The sequence below is a fragment of the Phalacrocorax aristotelis genome, chromosome 1, assembly GCF_949628215.1.
Source record: "Phalacrocorax aristotelis chromosome 1, bGulAri2.1, whole genome shotgun sequence".
Classification (NCBI taxonomy): domain Eukaryota; kingdom Metazoa; phylum Chordata; class Aves; order Suliformes; family Phalacrocoracidae; genus Phalacrocorax; species Phalacrocorax aristotelis.
In genome coordinates this window covers 110,003,161-110,016,456 of record NC_134276.1, presented here as the reverse complement: position 1 = coordinate 110,016,456, position 13,296 = coordinate 110,003,161, and the positions used below count along the sequence as shown (strand labels likewise).

Here is a 13,296-nt window from a genome sequence, read left to right as displayed (position 1 = left end):
AAAAAAATCTTCCTTATATCTAGTCTAAATCTAGCCCCTTTCAGTTTAAAACCATTACTCCTTGTCCTATCACTACAGGCCCTGGTGAAAAGTGTTTTTCTTACAAACCCCTTCAAGTGTTGAAAGGCCACAATAAGGTGTCCCTGCAGTTTTCTCTTCTCCCCAGCTCTCTCATAGGAGAGGTATTGCAGTACGCTGATCATTTTTGTGGCCCTCTTCTGGACTCTAACAGGTCTATGTCTTTCTCGTCCTGGGGGCCCCAGAGCTGAACGCAGCACTCCAGGTGGGATCTTGCAAGAGCTGAGTAGAGGGAAAGAGTCACCTCCCTCGACCTGCTTGCCATGCATCTTTTTATGCAGCCCAGGATATGATTGGCTTTCTGGGCTGCAAGAAGGTGCATCGTCCTAATGTAGAAAACACGTTTTTCTAAAAAATGGTTGCTTTTGCCTTTCTAATATTTTCAGAAGAGCATCACGGAGATCAGTCTTATGCAAAACAAGCCTTCTCACCATTAGCCTCCTCCTGCTACATAATGGCTTTATGGAAAATGAAACAGGACTGATGAGGGACCAGAGTGTGTCTAAGCTGCTGTTGGTCTTGGTTTTAAAAGATTGTGCTGCCTGGAGAATGACTACATTTTTTTTCTTATGTGATTTCTTCCAAAGAGACGATCATGGAAGAGGGAGTTCTCAGGATAAGAGCTGGCTATTTTATATACAGATATGCCTTTGGTAGAATTATTACATTCTGTTTCAGAAATGGGTGGGAATTTCCCCTGTGTTTGTATCTGTTGAAGAGCTCTGGAAGTTTTACATTACTGACAAGAAAGAATTCTAAAGGAACCTTGTAATAGTTGTATGCTCATGAGTAAAGAACCTTGCAAACTAGGGCAAGCATGCAAAGTTTACACTTAGCAGTATGTGAAAGAATACATAGCAGAATGCAAAATTAGAACAGTAGTTTCAAAAAAGAGAAACACTGAAAAGGTCAGCATGTATGCTCAACAAATGCCACTGTCAAGGACATATTTATGAGAGCTCTGGCCTTAGAAAATAGAATTTTTGTAGAGAATGGAAAATCTGATGATTTTTGGTTTATGAGGGGCATGATGGCTGATAGTTTGACATTAAAAAGAGTCTGAAATTACATCCAGAACAAAATCTTTCATATTTCTGTGAAACAACACACCTTTGATTCTACTGTGACTGGGATTTTGGGTCTGGATGTGTGCTGTGTGAGAACGCCAATGGTATTTCTTCACTCATTAGTTCTGACTAGGTGATCTCACTTTTAGGCCACGGCGTTCAAAAAAATTTAAACAAATATCTTTTTCTCACAATTTTATTTGAGTTTCCTCAAGGTGATACTGAAGTCTATCTGGATTTTATTCATGGAACAAGATAAATCAAGAAGTGCTTTTGTGGGCCAGACTAATAGTCCATCTATCCTGGTGCTTATTCGATGACAGTGGCAACATGACGTGCAATTTAGGGAGCACACGTGGGCCTCTCTGCTCTCTGTGGTCTGGTTCCCAGGTACTCCTCTGGCATCCATATTTTTTGGATTTGTGATGTTAGAGGGGACATCCCTGCCTGTACCCTTCAGTATCTGTTTACAGACCTTCTGTCCATTAATTTATCCTTGAGCCTGAATTATCTGGAAGTTAATCCTTTTGGTATTATGGTTCAGGGAATGAAGTTGTTAGGTGTTTGCATTTCTGCAAGTTATTCTGAGCTTTGGTTTCTGAGCACCAAGTAGCATGGAAAGTATTCATAATGAATTCTGCTAAGGTAAATAACTCTGTTTTGAATTGTTCATGTTTGCATGTTTGGTAATCTTCTGAATATTCTCTAATTTGTATTTATCTTGGGATTGAAGTGGTTTGGATAAAAACTTTCCCCAGTTATCCCCTGTTGTAAGGACTTTTATCCAAGCACTTGTGTCACATGAAGAGTTGTTCAAATACTTGTATGTAAACAGGATTGGTGAGATGTGAAGAAAATGTTCATGACTATGTATTGGCCAGAAGCAAAACTCCTGAGATATTCAGTCCAGCCTGTTGCTTGCTGCAAAACCTTTGGGATGAACCCATTTATCTGTACTAGCATTTCCCTCACAAAACAAAGAAACACTGGTGTAGTGGTAAGGCTTTTTCCATTGTATAGCTCATATTTGGAGGATTTAAGGTAAATTATTAAGATTCAGCAGTTGTCAATTTTAAAGTATTAAACCACTGTGATACTATACAGTATGGTAAGGTAACTACATTGATTTGTCGATGGAGGGGAGGGAGGGTATTGACTTCCTTCTGATTTTAATTTGTTCTTTTTGAAGCAAAATTCTGTAGTTGTTCCATTGGAGAAGATGGTAGAAATAGACATTTGTGCTTTTTTGTTTGATTTTAATGTTTATCTTTTACTATTAAAATGTTTCAAGCTTCTTGCCTAGACGATGTAGTTAAGGAGCTTTGATAGATTGCCAAAAAGCATCCTGCCTACTTCCCCAAGTCTACATCCTTTAAATTGTGATTGATCAAAGTTCAGCATCTTGTTTTCACTTCTGAATGTTACGACAATCAGATTTCCAAAAATACCTGTTGCTTTTTCTCAGGTTTTAGTCTAGAATATCAATTGTCAAGCTGTAATCCTGTCAAATTATTACACAAGCATTTGATGTTTGAAGGTAAATTGTGCTACCTCTAGTTACTGTGAGTTTTAAAGGTGTGCTAGAAGAGCCATTTTCAGTAGGCAGTTCAAAAGTACTGTCAGTTTGGAATAATCCAGAGAAAACTTTACAACCCAGAGACTGTGAGGAATAGAAACAAGATTGAAGTCTGAAAACATAAAGTTATATCTCTGGTTATGCTTATTTCTGCTATTATCTGATATCTTGTGATTTTTAAAAAGGAAATGAAGGAGCTGGTTATATTAATAAACCACAAAATAAGGTGTTCAGTTGATCCAGTATAGATCTCTCCAACTGAAGTATTTGTTTAGACATGGTCAGTGAAGACTATTTCTAGGGCACAACAGATTTCATCCAGTAAGAATCTCTAAAAATAGATCAGATGAATCATGCTGTAAAGTGTATCTCTAATTATAAAAGGGGCCCGCAGTGACTAGCTCAGAGGTGCTGCTTAAAACTAGGTAAAATGAACTTAATCCAAAATGACTGAGACACCAGTGTGGTATGTCCATAAACCAGGTTTATATTATTTTAAAAATTATTTTAAAAATGTATCAAGTCAGACCTTTAGTGAACTAAAATTATTAACGCCTCCATGTGAGGCACTGCCACAGCTTCTGCAGGAATACTGCCTAGCTTTCAGAGCACCCAGGTGTACGAAGCATGAACTTAGTTGTAACAGAGAAGGGCTAGTGAAATGAGTAGTGGGAAGGGAGAAATCATTGTGAGGATACTAAAAGTTTATTTCTCTTCAAATTAATAAAGGCCAAGAGAAAAGGTACGTTGTGGGGAGAGGAGAATTGCAAGCGAAGGAGAACAATCATTTAGTCTGAAGAATAGAGCTGGGACAGAAATAACTGGCAGAAAGTCAGACTGAAAGTTAGAAGATTTCTAGCCATCAAAGCAGTAGCGTTCTGGAGAAGCCTCCCAGTCAGGTGGTCAGGTTTTGTCTTTCCACACACGTCGAACTGTTTGCAAGGTGGAAAATGATACATTTATGAAAGGGAATGTGAAACACGGTTGCCTCTGATAGCAGGAGCCTGGACTTGATATGCCACCACTTTGATCCTAGAAGGGGATGTGTATGCATGACTGCACTTATTGAAGTGACAGTAATTATGCTGTAGATATGCCTATACTATCAATGTGAATATGTTGTGGTGCTTCTTTAAACTTGTAATTAATACTAATTGAGCTCTCAGAAACTAAATGGTTCCTCATTTAAAAGCCCTGTGCATTTGCTGAATGTAACAATAGTTTATTAATTTATCCCACTTCTTGAAAAACACCATGTTAATGAAAGGAAGGCACTATATGTGGTCTTTTGATAACAAACAGCTCAGAGGATTTCTTACTGCATAAACTAAACATCTTTTGCCAGAAGAATGCTTCTGCTACATGTGTTTTCCCTTGGTATTGTATTTATTGCACTAGAAATATGATTGGAGATTAATACTTTTCCTAATAAATTCTACTAAACACAACTTTGTGTTTGCTGTAAAGTTGTTAGTACAAATGAGAAAAATTATAGGGTTTGTGCATAAATTCAAGCTATACATTTTCTAGCAATCTACAAAGAGGAAAAAGATTTTTCAGGTGCTAAAATTGAGTCTAATAGTGGAATTGGTTGCCACTTTATAAAAATAATAAAATAATGGCTTTATTTGCATACGTAACTCAGCACGCAATTGAATGTGCTGCCAGCAAGAGTGTGTCCCCAGTTTGTTATGTGACGAACGTCTGTAGAGGGCTTGCGAGAGAGAAGATGCTGGGGCAGTAGAATCATTTACCTTCTCTATGGCCTGCTCCTTGCCCGTGTCCGCCGCAGCCCCTGGAAAAGCAGGGTCTGAGGGCAGGCCCCGTGCTGGTCTGCTGTTCGGAGGGGCCAAAGCGGGTGAGTGAGGGTTCAGGCACTCTGCCTTATGGTACCAGCTTATTTTGTTGCTTAAGCTGCCAATATATGACAATTCCCGTAAATTTGTTAACCTGGTGAAGTTTGTCAAGGCTTGAAAAAAAAAAAAAAGGTTCCTCTTTTTGGTCTCTATATTGTTTAAGTATGGGATATAGCATTATGTCTTTCTTTGAAATGGGGTTGGTTTTAAAATAACCAGGTGGAACTCTGAGACTCAGCTAGTTTATTGCACGAGTCCCATATCCTTGTTTTGATGCGCTGCCTCTCTTTCAGGTGAACAGCTGCCTTTCCGTTTTGCAGCGGGACCGTGTCTGCTGCTGCACAAGCCGCAGGTAAGCCTTGAGACCGTCACCCAAAGCTTCAGTTGCCAAGTCACCATAAACAACCTCTGGTGTGTGGCGCCACAGGCAGCGCTGCTGCTCTCCATCCCACAGCAGGTTTCTTGGGACAGCATTAGGAGACGCTCCCTCTGCATTCAAAATGGCTCCCAAGGAGCGCAGTCATGGCGCTTACCCTCATGGCATGTGGCTGCCCGGGTGCGGGGCCGGCCGTGGCTGGCAGCTGGGACAGCCCTGCACCAGCACTGGGCCAGGCTGGGTGGGACTCTGTCAGGCCGGTGCCCAGACCCTGGGCCGTGCAGCAAGGCCAGGCTGCGCCCTGCTGTGAGGGAGGCAGGGCCAGGCCTGCTGCAGTAGCCGCCAGCCATGGCCCCAGCCCGGCTGGGATGGTGCAACAGGGCCCTGAGGCTCCTCCCAGTGGGCATGTAGCTCAGCACCAGCAGCACCAGAACTGGGTCTAAAATCTCAGCGCCATCAGTTTTGGTGGGAGTTTTGTCATTGTCGTCTTCACTCGGATGAAAATTCCCCTGTGAGTTTCTAAGGAAGGTTAGATGGCAGCCCTCTCACTTGTGGGAAGGCTGGGATTGCTTTGATGTGATTAAAAATATTTTTCCTTACAGATGTGACTAATTACCTCATTCCTTTCATGGAAAGTGATAGCGTTTTAAATCTGAATGTGCCATTGGAGCATTTGTTTAAACTCTTTAAAGTTTTTATATTTTGTGCCGTTACTCCCTTGTACTTTGAAGCAGGGAAGGGTTTATTTTTTATTTAATCTACTCTTTATCTTCATAGCAAGACTGATTAATTCCTGAAACAAACTGTCAAAAATTGTGCCTTTTACCTGATTTAAATCTGACTGGCTTCAGCTTTGAACCATTGTTTTCTGCTGGCACTTATAGATGGTAGTTGTTTTCCTATAATCACTGCTACATGTTTGTTCAAGTCAGCTAAAATAGATCTGATATCTCTTAAGACTTTCACTGTAACACATATTCTCCAGTATTCAGTTTTTTGTTGCTCTTCCTTCACCTCTGTCTATTTTTTTCCATATCCTTTTCAGAATATACAGGAATTTCTAAACTTTACTGTGGGATTACTGCTGATACTGCAGCTGGAGGAAAAAGCAGTTGTCTGTAACTCCTGCTCTACTGGCCCTTTGAACATCACAGGGTTCTGCTAAAGTGTCTATGCTGGGCCCTTATGTTGAACGGTGGATCCCTGTGCTTATTCTGTCCACTTCAACAACAATGACTCATTCAGTTTATCTTTCTGATCTAAGGATGGATTTTGAGTGCATGGTTATTCACACAGGTTTGCATTCTCCACTTAAAGCCATTTTGGCTAGGTTCATACTAAAAATTCCTTGTTACTTTTACTTCTCCTCTTCTGTCAGATGTTAGGAATAACTTACTTTTATGGTGGATTCTGCTCATACTTCCAGCTGGTGTGAGTGTGCAGTCTCAGAAGTGCCATAATGAAAATATTACGAAAAGGTCTTTTGAATTATACTATATCTAGAGATCGTCTTCAGTTCAAATGACATTGATTTGGTATGCCAGGCATCTAGTACACATCCATGTAAACTGGACTTACATTTTTGGTTTATGTAGAGGAGATGGTTATGAAAAATGAAATATTCATGAATAGCAACCATAGGTGTGAAGGACAAGTATGGCTGGCTTCTTAATGTTGAATTAGTAGAAAGTAGCCAGATCACTGTATTCCTGAAAAGCAGTAACTCACCAGCGTATTTCAACTGGAGCAGGTAACAGAGGCCTAACTTTTCTATGAAATAAATTGAGCTTCCTTGCAATGGCACTCCTAAAGCCAGGCTTGATGGCAACACTCTTCGGCTTTCCTTCACTTTCCTTCTCTCTCTTCCCACACACTTCACAATCACATTTTCTTTCCTTCATGTGTATGTTTCCTTCTTTTTCTGTGAATCTTTTGTTAGGTCTTGGTTCCTTTAATTTTTTCTGTGTCTGAGATCAATTTCTTTTCCACTGTCCTTGTTTTCTCTCAAACTTCTGCTTGTCCATAAAATCCAGGTAATTTTATTTTGCTTTATTTTTATGGTCTTTTCTTTCCATCACTGTATATATTTCTTCTGTATATCTGGAGAAAATTTTGCCCTATTTTTGTCTTTCTACATAAAAACTAAAAATCATGAAACAAAAAAGGATCTGAATCTGTGCTTCTAGGATAATGGAAGCCAACTGTCCAAACAGACTGTGTATTCGGTCATAAATTTATTGAAAGATGAGAGTGTTTTATTAATAACAATGTGCACTTTTGATATTTTTTTGCAGTCAGCATAGAGCTGAATATAAACCCACTTATTCGTTCTGAATACTAATATTAGTAGAATAGGAGTGAAGTCCTGTTTTAATAATATATGACACTTTCTTTTGGAAAATTTCTTTCAAAAATAGGAGAATCTAAAGAAATAAAAGGCAAACAATAATCTTTTGGCTGGAATCTATGGATGAGTCACTCCTAAAGCTAGATATCCTATAGAGCCATCCCCACCCACCAGTTTACATTATTTTTACAGTGCCTGGACTATGCTGACAAAGACTTTCCTACTCTTCCCAGTAGAAGCAATAGTTAGCTCCCACATTAAAGACAATTTACCCTTACTGCTAAGGCTGGCCCTCAGGCATCTCAGCCCCCAGAGAAGAGAGGACAAACTGGGAGAAAGGAAGACTTACCATCTGTTGAGAAGGACTGGGTCAGAGATCACCTAGGCAATCTGGATCCCCACAGATCCATGGGTCCCAATGGGATGCACCGACGAGTGCTGAGGGAGCTGGTGGATGCTGTTGCTAAGCCACTCTCCATCATCTCTGAAAGGTCGTGGAGGACAGGAGAGGTGCTTGAGGGCTGGAGGGAAGCCAATGTCACTCCAGCCTTCAAAAAGGGCAAGAAGGAGGACCTGGGGAACTATAGGCCAGTCAGCCTCACCTCCATCCCTAGAAAGGTGATGGGGCAGTTCATCCTGGAGGTCATCTCCAGGCACGCAGAGGACAGGAAGGTTATCAGAAGTGGTCAACATGGATCCACGAAGGGAAGATCATGTTTGACCAACCTGATAGCCTTCTGTGATGGCATGACTGGCTGGGTCAATGAAGGGAGAGCAGTGGGTGTTGTTTACCTTGACTTCAGCAAGGCTTGTGACAGTGTCTCCCATAGCATCCTCACAGGGAAGCTCAGGAAGTGTGGGTTGGATGAGTGGGCAGTGAGGTGGGTCCAGAACTGGCTGAACAACTGAGCTCAGAGGGTCATGATCAGCGGCGCAGAGTCTGGTTGGAGACGTGTAACTAGTGGTGTTCCCCAGGGGTCTGTGCTGGGTCCAGTCCTGTTCAACATAGTCATCAGTGAACTGGGCAAAGGGACAGAGTGTAGCCTCAGCAAGTTTGCTGATGAGACCAAGCTGGGAGGAGCGGCCGATACACCAGAAGGCTGTGCTGCCATCCAGCGAGGCCTGGACAGGCTGGAGAGCTGGGCCGAGGGGAACCTCATGAAATTCAACAAGAGCCACTGCGAGGTCCTGCACCTGGGGAGGAACAACCCCATGCACCGGTACAGGCTGGGGGCTGAACTACTGGAAAGCAGTTCTGCTAAGAAGGCCCTGGGAGTGCTGGTGGACAACAAGCTCACCCTGAGCCAGCGCTGTGCCCTCGTGGCCAAGAAGGCCAGCGATATCCTGGGGTGCATTAAAAGGAGTGTGGCCAGCAGGTCGAGGGAGGTTATCCTCCCCCTCTACTCTGCCCTAGTGAGACCACATCTGGAGTGCTGCATCCAGTTCTGGGCTCCCCAGTTCAAGAAAGACAGGGAATTGCTTGAGCAAGTCCAGCAGAGAGGTACAAAGGTGATCAGGGGACTGGAAGTTCTCTCTTATGAGGAAAGGCTGAGAGACCTGGGTTTGTTCAGCCTGGAGAAGGGAAGACTGAGGGGGGATCTTATCAATGTTTATGAATATCTAAAGGGTGGGTGTCAGGACGATGGGACCAGGCTCTTTTCAGTGGTGCCCAACGACAGGCCAAGGGGCAATGGGCACAAGGTGGAACACAGGAAGTTCCACCTGAATATGAGGAAAAAGCTTCTTTCCTGTGCGGGTGCCAGAGCAGGGGCACAGGCTGCCCAGGGAGGGTGTGGAGTCCCTTCCCTGGAGACATTCAAAACCCGCCTGGACGCGTTCCTGTGCCCCCTGCTCTGGGTGAGCCTGCTCAAGCAGGGGGGTTGGACGAGATAATCTCCAGAGGTCCCTTCCAACCCCTGCCGTTCTGTGATGTTGTGATATGTAATATAGCACATGCTGCCTGCAATATTTTTGCTGTAGATGATACCCTGAATTATTCTTAAGTCAGGAAATCTGCACCCTATGTATTTTTGTCAAACAATTATGCACAAGATGTTTTCCATTTTTTCCGCTTCTTTGGAGTCCTTTAGTGATTTTAATTATTAGCATATATTGTAAAAGTTTAAGTTTATTATGCAATTAAAAGTTACCCAGTCATTTCTGCTTGGGAAGTATTCTTGGAAAAAGACAATGACTGGAAATAGCTCCCATATTTCTCAAATTTGATGAAGTTACAGTGTACTGAAAAAATAACTATATGGGATGATACACATTTTAAAAAAACAAGAAACATGTAGGATACAGTGATCAAAGTTGAGCTTATCTGTTAGTAGGAAACTTTATCCTCCAATTTGTCATTAAGTAGAAGGAAACTGGAATAGGTCTCTCCATGTTGAAAAAAAAAACCCCAGCATTACCCTCTTACAATAAAACCCAAATACAAGGAATGCCATTGTTCGCTGCACATGTGGCAACCGGTCTGGTTTATATTAAGTTGAAGTTACTGCCATCTGGTGGGGAAAATAATATTGTATCACTGCGGCTGGAAGCAATTCCGGTAGGGTTACTTTCTCTGTGTGTATGTGAATATTGTGTGTGCCTCTGCACGTGTGTGTATATACACGCATAACTATATAGAGGTAGCTGTAGGTATATATCTATATTATATTAGTATTTAGGGCTGATTTTAAAAGAATTTGAAAATACTCAATGACACAGAATTGCCTGCTGAATCAGAGATTAGTCAAGGGTATGAAAATGTGTGAAAGAAATTAAGGAAAACATAAGAGATAGAGCAGATAGACATGCAAAATGTATGCTGTGGTGCTGTCGGTGCACCCACACTTCTGGCCTTGATTAACATACATAATAACGTACAAAACTTGTCCCCAGAAGATTCCTTTGTACTTTGCACAGCTGGAGGTTTTACATTTTGTGCAGTGTTTTGTGTAGCACTTCCTATGTTAGAGATGACCACTAATTATTGCTGCAAAAACATCTGGGCTAGGTCTGCCTTAGTGCTCCATTCTTTACTTAGATTTTCTCTCTGGTGCAGGAAGTTTGCTCCTCCGTGAGTCTTGACGTATTATTGTGTTTAACTATTATCTGAGTCTTGAAGGATCAGCCCAATAGGATGGGATTTGTATGAGTAGTGCATCAGGGGAGTCTGTGGGGCATCCTGCACATATAAAATTAATAGGTTGTTTTCTCAAGGAGCTAACACTCTTATGTTAGATGTAACAGCACAGTGAATGATAGGCAAAGTGCTAATAGAAGAAGACAGATTCAGTTGTGGGAGACAGTGTCAGATACCTATCTTTATAATGAATTGGTCAGTTACCATATGAGAATGATAACTAGTATCCAGAACAGGTTCTTATTTTGTTGTTATAGTTTCTGAAGACTCCAAAGAAGATTAGGTCTGCTTTATGTATGAATACTAAATATACTTTGTCCTTGTCATATGCTGTGTTTTCTTCTGGTAGAGAACAGTAGAAATGGTCCTTTGTTCTGAATCTGCAGAATAAATTGCCGTTTTCTCTACTAAGAAGGTATGTATTATTAGGCTTGTATTAAAAGTGTGTCTTTAACTGACATCTCCTCATGCTAAGAGTGAAAGAAAAGTCAGGGGGATCCAAGAGTCTCATGGGGTGCATAGTGGCGCGGTCAAATTCCCAGGACTGCTGTGTTGTCTGAAGGTCTCCGGCTGTGTGCTTAGCCTCTGATGGCAGTCCATCTTTTATCAGTGTGCAAGTGCTGAGGTTGGGAGAGGTAAGGTTAAAGGAGGCATACATGGCTTCAGTGTTGCTCAGGCTCGGCTGCTTCTAGGCCCTCAGTGGTACCTGGTTAATCGTGAATACTAAGCACAGAACTTGAGTGGAGTTGAGGCCCCTGGACTCTGTGTCCTGCTAATTTCAGCTCACTGAGGACGCTTCAGGCCCTTGTGAACATCATACCTTATGCTGAGCTGGACAAGCAGAAATCAGCGGCAGAGCAACATTAGATTCCTCTTTAAAGGGATAACTAAATGCTGTCATCCTGTAGTTTCTTACAGTAGGTATATTATTCTGATGACATTCTCTCCATTGTCTTTTTTTTTTTTCCGTTTTTGGGGGTGGGGGGAATTTTTCTTCTGTGTGAATCTTGCTTTGGTCCCACTTTTTAATGCTGTGGTCTATAGCAACATTTTGTTTCTTTGGCTGATTACCGGCCTCAACAGTGACTTCCCAAAGAGGCCTGCCGAATGCTTGCCTGATTGCATGTTACATTCCTGTAGACCAGCTAGCTTGATTGCAGGAGATCACTTGGTTGATAATATTTGGTGTTATGCTTCCTATATAGGTGGAATTTCCATTCCTGTCCTATACAGGGCAGCTTATGAGATTCTTGGTTTATGCCTTTACAAAGTGCTTGGTCAAGTCAGGTTTGTGTGGAAGCCATGTTCTTCTTGCTCTCATAGTCATGAAAACTCTGTTTTCAAAGCAGGTGAAGGCGCCCTACAATTCTGTGAATTCCTTCATCCTTGAATCCAATTAAGCAAAAAACCTAATGATACTGACTCTCTGTACATCTCTTAGAGGTTACTGAATGGGTTAAGTGTCGTTGCAGAAAAAGCTATTTCGCATATCTCATCATTCTTGTTTATTGTGTTTAGAATTCTTTTTCACTTGGTTGGTTTTTGCTGCCTGTTGTAGTTTTTTGTTTGTATTTTGTCTTTTTCCTTTTTCTGAACTCTCTAGGAGTCGGAATCCTGCCCAGATAACATCTTTCAAAAGGAAAACCATTGACCTTGTAATCCTGTCATTCTGCTTTTAAGACTACATTGCACATGCAGGTGTCTGATTTCTTCATAGGTTTTAGAGGAAGTACTTTTTCATGACTTTGCAATGTAATTGCTTAATTGTTTTTCAAGGAGAGAGACACTTTTCTCACAGTAAGAATCTTACTGGAAAGGTTTAACAGTAAGAGTTAGAGCACTGGGTGGTGCATGACCACATATTAAGGAAGCGCCTCATACTCAAGCCTACAGCTTGAACCATCCAGTGCAATAGAGCTCTCTCTGACTCACTCTAGTTTGCACAAGACAGAAGAATGGAACAGCTTTCAGAAGGAAAATAATCCCTGGTTCCCTATTCCAGCCTTCAACTCTCAACATGAAGTTTATTTTGTGCTGTATGACAGAAGTACTAAAGTTGATTAGCTCTTGATTACGAAAATGGCTGCTTTTTCTTTTCAATACTGCTGATAAAATGACCAGCAGTTAACTGTCCTTTGAAATCCTGGTGGCAAGCTTTCTGGAATATTTTTTCCTTTTTGTCTGTCTGTGTGTCTTCCCCCCCGCCTCCTCTTCCCCCTCTTCCCCCCACCTCCCATATAGCTTCACATATTTATTTATAATCCCCTGGGATTAATAAGCAGTTTGATAGCTAGAAGGTAATTGCTTTCTGTGCTTAGGATAACTGAACTGTATGAGAGCTTTTGTAGTGAAAGATGACATATGCAAGACAAGGTTAGAAGGATGTATCTTCTGAACGAAAAATGACCATCTTCTAGACAGTCTGTTAAGATGGGATAGAGTTTAATGTTATATGATATGAATTATACATTAGAATATGGGATACATTGAAGTCTTTCAAATTTCAACTCTTTAAATCAAAATTAATTATAGACATGTACTTTCTCAATGAGAAGCTGATACAGAAAGGAGTGAGTCCAGCTCTTTGACCTCGTTATGCAGGAAATCAGAACAGAGCATCATAGTGATCCCAGCTAGCTTTGAAAACCTATGAGACCGTGGATGGTCCTTTCCAGGAACACTCTTCTAGATGTGGTATTTGTAATTGATATTTGAATCTCATCCTTGGAAGTGTTCAGGACTTGACTAGACAATATGCTGAGGAACCTGCTCTTAGACCTGCTTTGAGCAGGAGGTCTGATTAGATGACCTCTACACGTCCCTTCCAAGCTCATTTATTCTGTGATTCCATGACATGAAA

At 41.5% G+C, this 13,296-nt stretch overlaps 1 long non-coding RNA gene across 4 annotated transcripts in view; it reads left to right on the top strand.

Annotated features, from left to right (window-relative positions):
• Positions 1–13,296, top strand: part of LOC142061119 (uncharacterized) — a 248,412-nt gene that overhangs the window by 102,531 nt on the left and 132,585 nt on the right. For all 4 annotated transcript variants that reach the window (XR_012662063.1, XR_012662065.1, XR_012662067.1 and 1 more), the window contains one exon: positions 4,871–4,929. This is a non-coding gene — a long non-coding RNA (uncharacterized LOC142061119). The remainder of the gene's footprint in view (positions 1–4,870; positions 4,930–13,296) is intronic.